General features: G+C 41.3%; 1 pseudogene; it reads right to left on the bottom strand.

Annotated features, from left to right (window-relative positions):
• Positions 1–2,250: 2,250 nt before the first annotated feature.
• Positions 2,251–13,892, bottom strand: LOC103256478 (annotated as a pseudogene).
• Positions 13,893–17,350: the final 3,458 nt, after the last annotated feature.

Below are 17,350 nucleotides of genomic sequence, written 5' to 3'. Positions count from 1 at the left end.
ATTGCCGTCACCATCACATAATTAATTACTCTATTCTGGAGAGGAAAAAGGGGAAATTTTACATATTGTTTTGAAAGAAAGTATGCTGGCACCAGTAACATTTTTGGGGAGTTGGTAAAATCTGATTGGTGAGTGATGGTGATAGGTAAAATAGGTAAAACCCATATTAGAGTTGAAGCAAGTTTTTTCATTGACTATTAGATACAACTGGTCAGGTTACAAGGGCAGACTTAGCAGCCTGGCTCACAGAGAACATTTCTGAAGAGCTTTTATGTGCCCTTAGTATTTTCTTCACTGACCCCTCAGCTTTCATTTAGCTGGGTATGAGTAGAATGACCCAATTTATACAATCCATGGCACTATGTATATGCAAAGAGTTGATGTCAAGAGTTTGTAATTTGGGGTTTGGAAGAATATTTTACATGTGTTTTTTTGCATGAATGTTGGGAATTTGTGTGTGTCTACTGGCAGGGTGGGAGAGATTATCTGCTTGTGCATGTGGCTGAAGTTATGGATAGTGTGTTTTGGCAGTGTGTGCAGTCTGTTTGGTTTTATATTTGGGGAATGCAGGAGGACCATTTTTGTATTCTGGGCATGTGTAATTGTGTGTTTCCTTTCATGATTTTCAGGAATTGTATATGAGTATTTCAGTTTATGAGAGTGTATCTACGACTCTTTTACAGACTGGTAGGATGAACACGTGCACATGTGAGGTTGGCTTTTTATGAATCTATATTCTGGAAAGTGAAGGAATAACTTCTGTATGAGTACTTGTGTTTAATTATGTTTGTGCATATTATGTGGGTCTATATGTGTATTTCAGGGTAGGGTGTGGTATGTTCGCATATTTGTAATGTACTAGATAATGGTGAGTCTTTTAGGGCAGATGGTTATGTGTATTCGATTTGTGTGAGTGTGCTTCAAGGAACATGGCAGTTTGGACTGATACTTTGTGGGCTTTGTGTTTGTAGTATTCAGCAAGCAGTTACTACGGTTGTATATTCTAGGAATTGTGTGTGTATCTGACAGGAGTAGTTACTAGGTTTGTATATTCCAGGAATTGTGTGTGTAACTGACAGAATAGAATTCTGTGTTTACACAGGTGAGTGAGAGAACTGTATTTTTATGTATTAGAGGTATATTTGCTAGTATTTGGGGATGTGGGAGGTGGTTGATACCAGATTTGGATACTTTAGGATAGGGAAGTGGTTATACATATTTATAAATGGTATGCTGGAAATATTTCTGTGTGGTTGGCATGTATACTGGTCCGCATGTATATCCAACAGCAAGTGGATGAATTGTACTGGTCCATTTATAGAATAAAGGATTTGGGGGAGTAAAGCTTATTTCATTGGAGAATATGAGGGCATTTCTACATGTGTTTGAGAATACTTGGGGCATTACTGTGGAAGTTGTCTCCCAAGATATAGGGTATTATATGGTATTTGGAGAGCTGCATGCATTCAGGGATTGGTATTTGTATGTTTGTTTCAATGGATGTATGAAAGTTGTGTGTGCATGTGAGAGTGGCATCAGGTTGGTAGCCTGAAAGTAGTCATGCTGGAATATTTATACCAGATAAACACCACATATCTAGGCTTTTCTTCATCTCAGAGAGCGTTTTATTAAGCACTTAGCAGCACACTCCTGATGGTGTATCTATGTGTGTGCAAGTGTATGTGTGTGTGTGCGTGTGCGTGTGTTCAGGATGCGTGAGATGTTTGTATGAAGCAGGAATATTCAGGCATCAGTATATGTGTGTACTGGGGACTCTACATGTATTGAGGGTGGGACACAGGGGCTGTGGACCCTTGTGTGTGTGCACTGACCCTGCTCATTTATGTTGCTCCAAACCTGTGGGCTTATTCTTTAGGGCCAAAGACCCCATAAATACAGATGGTTTCTGTTTTTTCACCCCAGAGATGGCTTCTGGGGTTATCTCTATCTTAGTCAGGTGGTTGTTCCTTCAGAATCTGTGTGGTCTTGCTATGTAGGTCCTGAGATGTCTGGTGTTGGTGGACAGAATGCTGTGCAAGGTCAAACATTCAAAAGGTGTTGTCCACATGATACACACAATGAGAATACTTTGGAATTTCCTAGAGTGGAGGTTAGATGTGCCAAGTCTTGTCCCGGTGCTTATGGCAAAGCTGGCTCCTTTGGGGCCAGGTTTGTGGGTGAGGAAACCCTCCACCATGGAGTCCATGTGTTGAAAGCCTGCAGAGCCTGTGCTCCCACTATCAGCTGCCCCTAGTAGGGGCACTGTTGGTCATCAGGCTGGTCAACTGTGCCTCTAGTGCTCAACCAATCCATCGCCATGGTAACCTGAGGCTTCAGGGTAGGCAGGACCTCCAGCAGGCCTCCAGTTGAGGGTACTCTTGGTCTGTGTGAGGAGCCGTGTCTCAGTGAGTCAGGGTCTGAGAGGGAGTCAAAGGCATTGTCTTCTTCCTCCTCCTGGTAAAGCCAGGAATGAATGTCTACCATTTCATTCTGAAGGTCTATGCAGCAAATGTACACTCAATTTGAGTATCTCATGGTAGCTCCTGATCTGTTCTTTGAGAAGATGTCATCTGGAGTCTTCTGGACACAAGGGTCTGAATCAGCTTTTTGGTGGGAAATGTTGAGCAGGGCTCTGCAGACTTCCCAGAGCTGTAGGAGTAGGGTCAGGGTGAGTGGGATGCTCCTCATTTGCTCCTCTCAAGGGCACACCTTACTGCACACAGAGAACTCAGCCACACCTGAGCAGGTATGTGTGGGCAGGCCTGGCTCTGGTGGTTAAGAGTTAAGGAGAGGAGCAACTGCTCTGCGACCCCTCAACAAAGTGTGAACGATGTTACATCTCACTAGGATAGGCATTCCAATTACATCCCCTGAAAGTTTTGCCACAGGTAGGCTCAGGACCCTAAAGAGACAATGGCGTTGGTGTCACCTGATCCTGCTCATCTCCCAGTTCTGGTTCCTACCTTCTCTGGCAGGCTGGGTGCTGGCTTTGGGGAAGTGGGAGAAGCCTGGCAAGGGTTGGGTCAGTGAAGTAACAGGGACAGAGCTGGGGAGGGATGCCCTGAGGGAGACTGGAAGCTAAGGCCTGGAGAGAGAGGGGGCTTCTATGGGAAAATACAGTTCTGAGGTTTCTGAACCCATGAGACAGGTTCTCCTTTTGTTTATGAAGGATCAACAGACTTCTAGCACAAGAAAACACCTCAGCTTCATGTTTCTCGATGGGGTGAACTGACCTGCAATTTTTTTCTTTTCTATGTGGAGCCCCAAGCCCACCAGAGGGAGCCACTGATCAAGGTGTTCACCAGTAGACCCCACAGCTACTATTCTCATCCCTCCTACCAGTCCATGGATGTGTGGGCCTCATTCCTTAAGGTGAGTCTTCTTCTGGTCTTTTCTTTCTCATAGTGAATTCTGTTGCCTATAAAGCTGCTGGCATCATTTTCTTGCATGTTCCAGTAACGACTTTCGCTCCCCCCTTCGTGTCCCATCCTAAAATAATGACAGAATGTTGAACCAATTGTATTGTTTTTTACAGGTTAATGGAGGTCCATCTGCATTTATATTTTAAAAGTTACACATGTTAAATAAAATGTACTGTAATGAATGCAAGGCAGATCTTCTGGGGTTTCTCTGTTTTGAAATGGGAAGTAAGAGGAGTTTTGGGGGAGAGGAACAGGTGTACCTTGGTATCTTGGATCCGCACTGAAAATCTTCCACACTGGTTGCGTGAAGAAAATTGCTGAAATGATTAATTTTGAACTGCACCAGTTGTTCTGAAGCCCATATTTCTTGGAGATGGATGTCATGGAGTATACCCTATACCTCCCCCTTTTCTACATGCATGGAAGACATTCTCATCTGTGTGCTGAGTGGCCTTTCTGACCAGATCCTTAGAAGCCCCTAGTTATTCTGTTTTCCAGGAGCAGATGGGGAAAAGGATCTATCCTGTGATGTCCCAGGACCCTAATATGACACAGTAGTGGATCTGAGGACATGTAGAAGGTTATGGTCTGGCTGCGGAAGAACTGTTCCATGTAAGGATGCCTTCTGATGTCTGCTGTGGGTGCCTGGGGTCAAAGGGAAGAAGCTGCAGTGAGAGGGTCAGAGGAAAGAGGCTGGGCATGCAAAGACCAGGGAAGGTAGAAGGGGTTCAGCAGACACTAGGAACAGAGCTGGGAGTTCCAGAAGGCAGGAGTGGAGCCTGACTGCAGGAAGAGGCAGAGGGAATAAGTCAGAGGATAGGAAGTACCCCCACCACAGCAAGTGGTGACTGAAATTTAACCATGTAAGCTTAAACACATAATTTTTAATAATAAATCCTGGTTTTCTTGGGTCCTTCTTCTTGAGCTGTGAGCTAAAACACTGTTTTGGAGCTGTCTGACAGAACCTCTCTCATAGAATTGTCTTGATCTATACTCCTCAGTAAGACTTCTGAATAAAAATGACTTAATTCTCTAAAAGCTTGAGTTTTTCTTCAGGAAACAGTGATAACTCTCCAGTGTGTGAAGATAAAGTTAGTCTATATGGAGTGCTTGGAGTGGTGAATGGCCTATTTTAAGTACTAGACACACACCCAGGGCCTCCTCTTCTGATCGCACCAGGGAAATATGGGCTTCTTGCTCTTGCTCCCATAATCCTAGCCTCAACCTCTGCCTCACAGAAAAATTAGTGTTGGACTCCTCTGTCCCCTAAAGGACTTAAACTCAGGCACAGGGAGCAGACCTAATCAACTCATAATCCCCCATCACAGTGTCTACACCAGGGAGGAACAGATAGAAAGAGAAATTGTTTTTAGCTTTTTTCATGGTTCAAGAACAATAATATGCTATGGGATAAAATTTTCCCCTCAGAGTCTACACCTAGTATTAGCAGAAATGTCCCCAATTCTTTACTTGGCTATATCCCTAGCATGCGCCCTGTGACTCAGTACAACCTCCATCACACTCTGGTCTTGGTTGTGGGACCTGCCGTTGGGCCTTCCTCTTACTCATCTGCCATCAACAGAGGACAGCGTCAGGTCAGCCTGCAGGTAAATGTGGGACCTGGGGAACCTAGCTGATTGTCTCAGTCATGTGAGTGTGCCCAGATGGGAGCGTAAGGACTGTGCTGCAGAGTCAAGCCCAAATCAATGACCAGAAGAGTCCTCAAATGAATCAATGCTTCTCATTCATTGAATTCTGCTGTCACTTGTTTATCTACAGTAATATCACAATAGACAACTGATAGACCTAAAATGAACATGCACTCATGAAAAGATTGCAGCTATCCTGTGAGGAAGAAGTCACAGGAGAATAAATCATTTAATGAGAGGGAATATGCTCTCTCCTTTGCATTTTTATATTCTCTTACATTTTCACACAACAGCTCTTTTTTGATAATTCTCAAATCTGTATTTTCACACTCCTCCTCACTTCTATCTGCAGAACCCAGAAGATTAATAGCCCTTAATCAAATCACTGACTGGACATTCTCAAAATTCAATGTGAGTGGTATATAAGGTATGTGTGGTATGTGTGCTCATGTGCAGTTGTGTGTGAGGTATTTGGGTGTGTGTAGTGTGTTGTGATGTGTTTATATGTGTATGGTGTGTATATGTTTCTGTAGTCTGTGTAATATAAGTTGCGTGTGTGTGTGTGTGTGCGTGTGTGTGTGTGTGTGTGTGTGTGTGTGTGCATGTATTATCAGGGCATTGTGTCCGTGTGTTTCATTTGAAGAGGGAGGTAGGGGAAAATGACATGAAACAGGACACAGTGAACCATGTTGTTGTAGGGGTATGGGATGATTTGGATAACATTAATGATATGTAGGAATTGTGTATACCTGATTTTTTTGGCAAATGTGGGATGAGTGCTGTTGTCTTTAAATAGCAGATATGGCATTATGGGGTGTGTGTGTGTGTGTGTGTGTGTGTGTGTGTGTGTGTGTGTGTGTGTCTGGTTCTGTGTGTTTGGAGTGTACTGTGGGCCATTGTGCATATGTATGCATGCATTTGAGAAGAAGTAGTGTTATGCATTTCACTGCACTGCATGTTGAATTTGTGTGTATTCAGAGTAGAGAGAATTATATGTATGCTTATGGTGTCTAGGTAAATTTAAGTATTCTGTTAAATCTGGGGAGAGTGTGTTTGTTGGGTGTTTGGATGTTCAGAATTCTGTTAAATCTGGGGAGAGTGTGTTTGTTGGGTGTTTGGATGTTCAGATTGCGTATTTATTGTCTGGGGTTATGAACCAGTGCTGCCTATATTGTCTCACGTTGGAGGATGAATGCTTGTATTTAGAACTTTGAGGTGATTATGTTTTGGAGAATGTAGGTGTGTCATGTATTTAGGAGAAGGTGAGAGTGTTTGGGGATATGTTTGAGGATTGCTGTATTTGTCTTCTACTTCTGGGGCATGGTATATATGTAACTGTTCATGGCATATAGGGGATGACTATGTTACATTAGGAACTGAAGGATTGTATGATATATTAAGTACAAGGAGGGACCACCAAAAACAGAATGATTTCTTGGAGGGTGGGCCCCTTATACAGGCTTCCTCCCCAGCTAAGTGTTTAGGAACCCACTGGCATCAATGAACCTGCTAGTGTTGTAGTGAGAAGATGTATTTGGCTTCAGTGATTTTTTTGTTTGTTTTCGTAGAGTCTTTCAATGCATTTTCCCATTTCATGATGGTTGATTTATGAATATACCTGCCCATACCATACTGGGTGTTGAGCAGCTTTGACCAATATGACATGATTTCTGTGCCCCACTCTCTCTATTCACCCGATCTTGCCCCCAGCGGCTTTTTTGTTGTTGTTTCCCTGGATGGAAAATCCCTCAAAGCAGAACTTTTGCTGACATGGAAGAGGTAAACGAAAGAACTGCAGAAGCACTAAACGGCATCAAAAGAGATGAGTTCAAAAACTATTTTGAGCATTGGAAAAAGCATCTCAAAATAAAAAAATAAAGGAAAAAGTGTCTAGATAGGTACATTGCATCAAATGGAGAGTACTTTGAAGATGACTGGAGTTTAAACATGTAAGAATAAACACTTTTTAATAAATAATTCTCTATTGGAGGGGCTCCTCCTCATAAATGACTTTGACTTGAACGTATTCAGTTATTGTCAGAGGGTTTGTGTGACTGCATTTTAGGGTTTCATGAGGTTGGGTATATTTTATAGGGAATGAGGATGTGTGTATATATTTAAGTGTTTATTTGCTGCTGGTTGGAGTGTGATTTTTTTATGAAAGATTATAGATTGTGATTTCAGGTGAGTTTTTGAGGATGTATATATATTGAGGGTATGAGAGATTCTGTGTATGTAATCAGGCATCTGGTAGGGCTTATAGAGGGTTTATGTAACTGAATTTTCAGAGTTCCATGGGGCTGGGTAATAATTGTTTACATTGAAGCTGTGAGTAGTCTTTTACGTGTCTGGTGATTGTGGGAGTGTGTCTGTGTGTACTCTTGGATCTGTGGGCATACTGTGGGTGTGTATATTCGGGTATTTCAGCTTGTATTATTGAGAGGTGTGAATGTATTCAGAAAATGGGGTGCCTGTATGTCAATCTATAGCTGTGGGTGTATAGTGTATACTTATACTAAGGACAGTTATGTGTATCTGGGAGAAGTTACACTAGGATACTATGGTGATGACAGTGTACTGTACATGTATGGTTTATGGTGTGATAGAGTTTATGGGTGTTTATTAAGAGGAGTGTTTGAGGGGAGATTTTTTTGTGAATGTGTATATTTGTGGCCTTGGGATAGTTAGAGGTACTCGGGTATGTTGGTGGCATATGTGTTCACTAGTGGGATATGTGCTTTGGGAAATGATAGATGGGTTGTGCCTGAGGTTGCTGATATGTACTTCTAGAGTGAGTTGGGATGCTTTGTGAGTTTGGGAGTTGGTGTCGAAACCTAAGGTATTCTAAGACTATGGAGTCCTTACGTGTTTAAGTTTGGGATCTTGAGTCTGTATATTTCTTTTGGGCTATGCACATGTTTGTGATCAGGTTGCATCTGGTTGTGTTCAGTATTGGGAGATTATAAGAATTGTTTATATATGTTGTGGATGCAACAATATGACATAGGTGAGTAGAGTATGTGTATTTTTAAAAGAGGATCAGGTCTATATGATTTCTCTGGGGATTTTATGCTGTTTTTGTAGGTATGTAGGTTCTGGCAACTGGTAGAGTCGTGTGTGTGTGTGTGTGTGTGTGTGTGTGTGTGTGTGTGTGTGTGTTCAATGTGTGTAGTGTATATGGAAATGCATAAGTGTATAAGGAGGTAGTACAAATTATAGCAAATTGTATTTGAGTACATGAGGGATCTCTGGCATGTGTATTTTGGGGTGGCAGTTGGGTATATTTATTAGAAGGTAAGTTGTTATGTATTCAGGGGTTGTAGCGATGGGATGATTTGTGTGTGTGCTTTTGGTGAGGTGAGAGTTGTGTGTCTTGGGTCTTTTTTCATGTGTGAGGGGTTGTCATGTGCAGGGGTCTGAGAGTGTGAGCAAAGGTATGCACAGGTCACTGTGGCTGGTTGGTATATGTTTTGGGGCCTGCAAGGGGGCCTCAGGGGCAGACTGGTGATTCTGAGGCCTTCCTCCATGAACAGACCCTTGTTGTGTTTGATCGTGTGTGTTGCTCACCCTTGTCCAAGTCTCTCTGTAGGGCAGTGACACTGCTGGAATGATCAGTGATATTCAGCTTGCTCATTGTTGCCTGGATGAGTCTGGCTACCTTAGTTCTGCTGGCAGGTGAATGTGCTTCTCACATTTGAGTGGTCTGGTGTCCTGCATATGGGGCTAGGGGACAGGTGCAGAACAGAGTTGACCAACCCCCAGGAATGCTCTCCTCAGTGAGGCTGCAGCTGGTGGGGGAGAGCTTTTCCTCCAGGTGTGACATAATTATCTCCTGAGTATGCCAGAGAGGATGACATAGAGGAAGGAACCTGCCAGGAGATAAACAAACCTCAACTGAAAGACCATTCTTCACTGGCCCATCTGCTGCTTTCTCCCTTAGATGGAACCCACGGCAAGGGAAAGGCCAGTCCCCATGGTGTGACTCCTTCAGAACCCTTCTTGGTTTTGCTCTGCTGGCTGGCCTCTCTGTTCACACATCTTTCCTCACAATGTGCGAAATTTGGTGACACCAGCATTCCCTCCTTCCTTTGACTGCCCGATCTCTGCTGCACCATCACTGTGGGCTCAGCAGTCACCTTCTCCAGTTAAGAAGGGCTCTTCTTCTCCAAGTTTGCACAGCACCCTGTGCTGTCTGCGTCCCTCTGGCTACTGTTCTCAGAATAAGATCTAAACTCTTCACAGTGCCCCTTCTCCACCTGCTACCTTGGCCTTAGTCTTCATGCTCAGGCACAGAGGCCTTCTCTCTGTGCCTGAAGTGCTCTCGGGGCCTCTGCATTTTTTGTTCCTTCTGCCCGGAACACTCCTGTGGTCTTTCCTGAACATAAGGTCTTATGTGTCCCTGGCCTGTCACTCTCTTGACTTGTACCCTACTTCATTTTTCTCAAATGTCACTCTTGGTCTGTCAAACGAATATGGGAGTCTGATGAGGGTCTTGGTCACTCTTGTATGAACACCAGCTGACAACTCCCTGGCATATGGAAGACTTTTAGAAGGACCAGCCATAATTGACTGACCTGCATGTTCCTCTGCTTGACAGCACCTATGAGCTGCTACCCCAGCAGCCCAAGGTCCAAGGGAAAGAAACTGAGGGCAAAACTCAGGCCTGACTCACTGTCAGGTCACATTTTTGGGAAGAGGAATTAACCCATGTAACATGGGACACGTGGCACCTTGCAGAATCTCAAATACAAATGCTCCTCAGGAAAAACTCAATTGGTTCACATTTCAAAGTGCAATGAGGCAGGCATGAAATGTGATATAAATAAATTGGCTGTAGATTCATAAATTCCTGGTATCCTTTAGAATGCAGCATGTTTTCCATAATCTAGATGTGTAAAGCCACATTCTTGGTGTCCTGAGCCACTGAAGGAAGAGCAGACTCAAACTGCATGCTCAATTGTGCTGATCAGGCTTCACTGGGAAACAAAGACAAATGATTGATGCATCACTGAATTTCACCATGTGCCAGGCCCATGACAGCTACTTTCACATTAATACTTACCAAATCCATAAAAACCTCATTAGGTAGAGACCATATTCGTTCCACTTTACGCATATTGAAGATGAGGTTCAGAGAGGTAAGGAATCAAACTGAGCACTACACATGTGACAGGCTATTAATGGAATTGGCTCATTTGTGAAACAAAACCAACATTACCCTGATCAGTGCACCCAGATTCCAGGCTATGAAGGGACAAAACACCTTGTCTCCGCAGTAGAACAGTACCAAACAATCCAGCAAAAATGCAGGCTTAATATCCTGCTTCCTTAACCAAAATATAATGAATTAATCATGATTTCGTACTCTGTTCATGGGACCAAACAATGTGCATTCATGTGTACAATTCCTTTAAAGTAGTACGGATGGTCCAAAGTACCTCAATGATGTTCCCAAATCATCATGAAGTTGTAATACTTTTAGAACACTGCATGCTTAGAGGCTACCAAATAGAATCTGGTAGGTCAGTTCTCTGGGTAAGGATGGTGGATTGAAGAGGCCCAGAAGGATAGAAGATGAGAAGTAGGGAAGAAGCAATATGTGCAGTCAACAGAAGGTGCCGTGGCATAGGTTGAAACAGCAGCAAGGAGGTAGCAAAAATAAGATTGTAATAAGTCAAGGATACAAATGTAGGTTCTAATATAGTAACTCATGAAGAATGCAAAAGTAACAAATTAATACGCAGAAAGATAGGTTAAACAAAGAACTCAGAAATAAGTCAAACAAAACAACAATAAGATGGTAGATATAGGCTGGGCTTGGTGACTCAGCCTGTAATCCCAGCAGTTTGGGAGACCGAGGTGTGTGGATTGCCTGAGCCCGCGAGTTCGATACCAGCACAGGCTACTAGGCAAGACCTCGTCTCTACAATAAATCCAAAATTAGCATGGTGTGGTAGGTCATTCCTGTATTTCTAGCTACTTGGAAGGCTAAAGCAGCTGGATCGCCAAAGCCCAGCAGGTCGACGCTGGAGTGGCCACGAGTGTGCCCCTGCACTCCAGTCTGGGCGGTAGAGTGAGATTGCAACTCAAAAATAAATGGTAGATATAAACCTCATATGGCAAGGCAACTTAGATTTATGCTGTTTAAATTTATTTTTTCAAGCAATTTTAGGTTCACAGAAAAATGAACCGAAATACATAGTTCCCAATACCTGTCATCACCCTCCTTCCACAGTTTCCCCCGTTATTGGCATTTTTCCTTAGAGTGGCATATTTGTTAAAATTGATGAGCCAATGTTTATAAGTTCTTATGGACCAATGCTCAGAGCTTTCATTAGGGTTCACTCTTTGTGTTATATTTCCTGTGGGTTTTGACATTTTCACTGCCCGCCAAAATCTCACAAAACAACTTACTCATCCTACTCTCTCTGTCCCCAATTCTTGGCAACCGCTGATCCTTCTACTGTCTCCATAAGATTTGCCTTTTTTCACAATTTCATTTAATTGGGAGTCATACAGTATGTGGCCTTTTCAGATTGGCTTATTTCACTTAGCAATATAAATTTAGAGCCCCCCCCATGTCTCTTCCTGGTAGATTTACTCTTTAATTATATTTTTAATAGAAAATTCATAAATAAGGGTCATCATCAAATTGTGTCTTTTCTAGCATTATACAATACTCTCTTTAATAAACCAACTCACATAGTGTAAACTCACATAGTGTAAATAAACTACAGTAGAACAAGATGGAAATCATGCACACAAACCTATTGAGACAAAAACATGCAAACACCCAAGCTGCGTTGTCTCAGACATTCTGCTGCAGTTCCAGTGTCACCCTCAGGTTCTTCCACATCCAGCCCTTCTACCTATGGGAACCCGTTGTCCCACTATAGCTAGAGGGCAGGGCACTCTGCTCCAGTTAGGACATTAACTCGAACAACCCACTAGTAACAGGTGCCTTGCTGGATTTAATATTTATTTCTGTGAATGAAGGCTGCTTTTTCTTTAAAGATAAGATTCATATTACAATGTGTAATGATATTACAGTAGTTGACTAAATATAACTTGGGAATGCATTTTATATATTATTTAACGTATTTATTGAAGTAAAAGTTCAATAAACACAATTAATCTTTTTACCATGTACAATTTAGTGTCATTTAGTACATCCACAATGTTGTATTATCATTATCTCTGTCCAGGAAATAAATAATTGTATTACTTCAAAGAGAAATCCCACACACATTCTTCCATTTCCCCAACCACTCGACAACCAACAGTCTCCTTTCTGTCTTTGCAGATTTAACTATTTTAGATATTTCATACATATGGAATCATATAATATGTGACCATCTATGTTGGCCTCTTTCACTTAATGTTCTTCCATGTAGTAACATGTATATTTATTTCTTTTCATGCCTGAATAACATTTCAACATATGGACATAAATATAGTTTATCTGCCCCTTTACAATTCCTTATCATCTTTTATGCTACCACTGTCACCAATTACATCTTTACACATTGTATGCTAATTAATATAGCTCTATCATTATTGTTTTATACATTTATCTTTTAAACTACATTTTTTTAAAATTTACTAACTCCAAAGGCAGTAATATTAGCTTTTTCCAATTTCCCTTTGTTGTTACCTTTACTATTACTCTTGGTTTCTTTCTATGACTTTAAATTACAGTCTAGAGAACTTTCTTTTTTTTTTTTTCTTTCATAATTGAGTTTATTTATGTGTTGAGGATCAGTACACAGACATTTCAATTTGTACACAGTTCTTAACCTATATACCGAAAATCGAAAAAGCCATGTATTGTTATTTTTAAAAAGTTATTCCAGTGACTTTCCAGCTTAAAATTTGGAGGCAAATGTTCCTTAAGAGGACATCAAGTACCAGTATTGTCAAATGTTGATAAGCTGTTACATACATCCCAACAATTCACAATTTATCATATACACAACATACTCAATTTTTCAATCTTTCACAACACATTAACAAAGTTATCAGGAAAACAGGACTACCACGACCAAAGGTGTTACAGAGTACACACAATTCTGACAGGGAGAGCCATGATCAAGGAGTGGTTTTCTTTAGGAAACAATTCTACTAAAAAACAACATAGGAATAGAAGTAATTTTAAATGTTCAAGACATTAAATGCAGGACTGTGTCCATATTGCCACTTAGTATATTTTGCATTACAGGATATAAAAACTAAACCCCCATCTAGGGAATGTTAAGCCAAGACAGTCAAAGCCTCCTGTAACTCAATATTCCACATTATTTTCTGGTTGTACCAAAAAATAAACAACCAGCGAATGATTTCACCTCTTTAAAAAAAGCATTTACACTTAAAAAATGGGATGAGGTGGGATTCCCTCCTTCTTAAAAATGTTTCTAGAGCTACTAAAAAACTTGCTTTTACAAAATAGTTGATAAAAATATTCCTCTGAATTGCCCAAGAAGGGAAACGGGGACCACTGATAAGACATGGGATATGATAATATTCAGGCTTGGCTTCTTTCTCTCCTGCTTCATCAGAGACTGGATTCTCCTCGGTTTCAGTTTTTCCGTTTTCTGCAGGTAACTCTTCTTTAGTTTTTTGGTTAGCCACTTCAGCCTGCTTTCCCTTCGCTCCCCTTTTCCCTTTTCCCTGCATTTTTGTCTGAAGATTTATCCTTTCCCGCCGCCTTTTTTGGCTTTGCTTCCACTTTTGCAGGAGCAGGTTTAGCCGACAACCGGGCCGATCTCCTCTTGGGCTCCTCCTGCGCCGCCCCCTCGGCGGAGCTGACCTTCCTTTGGGGCATCTTGGCGGCGGGCGAAGGCTCTTGGCGCGCCGGCTGCCTGCAGGCACCCGGTAGGCTCCCTTCGCGAAGCTGGGCTGCCGGCCGCTACCGCTCCTCCAGCCGCCGGAGCTGCTGAGACCCGCGGCGGGGGCAGTGGGAGAACCAGACGGAGAGAACTTTCATTTCCTCCTAAAGGATTCCTTTCACCATTTTTATTGAGCAGATTTACTCCGGATGTATTTCCTCGGCTTTTCTGTAATTGGAAATGACTTCATTTTTCCTTCATTTTAAAAAATGTGGTATACCCATAGCATGAAATTATCATAAGTGTTTTAAGAATACCAGTCAGTGGCATTAAGTAGATACACATTGCTGTGCTACAATCACTAGCATCCACCTACAGAACTCTTTCCGTTTTGCAAAACTAACCATTAAGCCATTAAATAATATTCTCCATTCCTCCCAAGCTCCAGGCAGCCACCTCCCTACTTTATTTCTCTGTGAGTTTGACTATTTCTGCTGTCTCCTATAGGTGAGGTCATACAGCATTTGTCCTTTTGTGACTGACTTATTTAACTTAGCATATTGTTCTCAAGGTTCACCCATGTTATGGCATGTGTCAGGATATCCATCATTTTCAGGATGAATAATATTCCACATTTTGTTTATCCATCCGTCCTCAACAGACCCTTGAGCTGATTCCCTCTTTTGGCTATAGTAAATAATTCTGCTGAGATCATAAGGGTACAAATATCTCTCCAGGTCCCTGGTTTCAATTTTCAGAGACAGTATATACTGAGAAGTGGCATTGCAGGATGATATTGGTAATGTTTTCAGGACCCACCATAATGTTTTCCATGTGGGTGCACCATTTTACATTCTAACTAACCATGTACTAGGGTCCCAATTTTTCCACAGTCTCACTAGCACTTGGTATTTCTGTTTCTTTGGTAGTGTCCATCCCAGTGGGTGTGAGGTAGTATGCAACTGTAGTTCTGATTTGTATTTCCCAGATGACTGTTCATGCTGAGCGTCTTATGTGCTTTTCAAGCATTTGTATTTCTCTTTTAGAGAGATGTTTATTCAGGTCCTTCATTTGTTTTAAAATTAGATTGTCTCTTTTTATGGTGAGTTTTGGACGTTCTTTATATCTAATAGACATTAAGTCTTTATGATATATATGATTTGCAGATATTTTCTCTCATTCAGTGGATTGCCTTGTTACTCTGATTAATGTGTCCTTTGGTGAAAGAAATTTAAAACTTTAGTGTCGGAGACGGGGCAAGATGGCGACGGCATAGGTGAACTTGTGAGATTCTCTGAACGGACCAAGACTGCAAACTGCTGAATAGACAGACTGTAAAACAGAGGGAAAAGTGAACAAAACCAGAAGACCCTCATAAGGAAGAACAGGTCATTGCAGAAGAGAAATAAAAGCAACCCCACCTTCCCTCAAAAACAGAATTGAAGAGGGGGAGGGAAAGGGGTAAAGGGAGAAAAATCTACAGAAATGAAGAAAAACCAAAAGAAGAGTATGGGTCTCTCCCAGACGCCTGGGAGAGCAGACACTGAGAAAATTGACTTTGGAATACAAACAATGCAAAGTCCCCAGAATGAAGGGTCTCAAAATGCAAATGCAGATATCAAAACAATAATGGAGAGACTAAAAAGAATGAGGAGACACAAGAAGAAACTAGGAAGGAGCTGATATCTGAGATAACAGTAATAAAGAATACTGTGAATGAAATAAATAACAAATTGATAAGCATGGAAAGCAGAATTACCCAAGCAGAAGAAAGAATCTCAGAGCTTGAGGACCAAAATATAGAAATAACCCAAACTCTTAAAAACACAGAAAATAAGCTAAAAAAGACAGAACAAAACCTTCAAGAGATGAGTGACTACCTCAAGAGGCCTAACCTGAGAATAATCGGACTCCCTGAGGCAGAAAGAGAAACAGAGACCACATTGGAACAAACTTTCCACGAGATCATTCAAGAAAATTTCCCTTATCTAATCAGTGATACAAAAATTCAAACACAAGAGATTCAGAGAACCCCCGCAAGACAACAAATGAGAAGACCAACTCCTAGACACATAATAATTCGCCTAAATAAAGTAGGCACAAAAGAAAAAATCCTAAAGGCAGCAAGAGAAAAAGGCCAGATCACCCACCATGGAAGACAATCAGAATAGCAGCAGATTTATCTGCAGAAACCCTGCAGGCTAGGAGAGCTTGGAGCCCTATCTTCAAAGTACTAAAGGATAAACAATTTCAACCAAGAATAACCTACCCAGCCAAACTAAGCTTCATCAGTGAGGGAGAATTAAAATCTTTCCCAGATATCCAATCCCTAAGAACTTATGCAGCCACAAAACCATCTCTACATGAAACACTCAAGAAAGTACTAAACACAGAAGAAAAAAAAGAAAAAAGAACAACGTTCTTCACAAGAGTACAGGGAAAAGAATAAAATATACATGAACCAACCCCAAAAGCAAAAGAAAGTAAAAAAAAAAAGAAAAAGAAAAAAGGAAAAACCAAGTGGGAGTTCAATAAGAACTCCATGATAGGGACGAGCTCTCACATTTCAATAATTAGTCTGAATGTGAATGGACTAAATGCACCACTGAAAAGACATAGAATGACAAAATGGATAAAATATCACCAGGCAACAATATACTGCCTTCAAGAGACCCATCTCACTAGAAAGGACATACACAGACTCAAAGTAAGAGGATGGGAAACAAATTTTCAGGCGAATGGAACACAAAAGAAAGGAGGAATCGCAATCCTAATTTCAGACAAAATACCATTTAAGCTATCAAAAATTTAAAAAGATACAGAGGGCCACTACATAATGATAAAAGGTTCACTCCATCAACAAGAAATATCTATCCTAAACATATATGCACCCAACATAGGCGCACCAACATTCATAAAGCAACTTCTAGGAAAACTAAAGAAAGACATTGACTCTAACACCATAATAACTGGGGACTTTAATACACCACTCACAACCTTAGACAGATCATCAGGACAAAAAATCAGCAAGGAGATCCGGAACCTCAATGAGACTCTGGACCAAATGGACTTAATTGATACCTATAGAACACTCCATCCAAAGACCACAGAATACACATTCTACTCATCACCACATGGAACATATCCTAAGATCGACCACATAATTGGACACAAATCAAGTATAAGCAAATTTAAAAGGACTGAAATTCTACCATGCACCTTCTCGGACCACAGTGGAATAAAAATAAACATTGACACCAACAAAGTCCCCCCAAACCCACAAAGACATGGACACTAAACAGCATGATGTTAAATAACTCCTGGGTCAATGATGACATCAAAATAGAGATCAAAAGATACCTGGAAACAAATGAATTAAAGAAACATCTTACCAAAATCTCTGGAATACCTTAAAAGCTGTAATAAGAGGGGAATTTATAACCCTACAAACACA

Source organism: Carlito syrichta, unplaced genomic scaffold (genome assembly GCF_000164805.1).
Source record: "Carlito syrichta isolate Samal-C Ts95f unplaced genomic scaffold, Tarsius_syrichta-2.0.1 Scaffold289595, whole genome shotgun sequence".
NCBI classification, from domain to species: Eukaryota; Metazoa; Chordata; class Mammalia; order Primates; family Tarsiidae; genus Carlito; species Carlito syrichta.
This window is presented reverse-complemented; position numbering and strand designations above follow the sequence as displayed.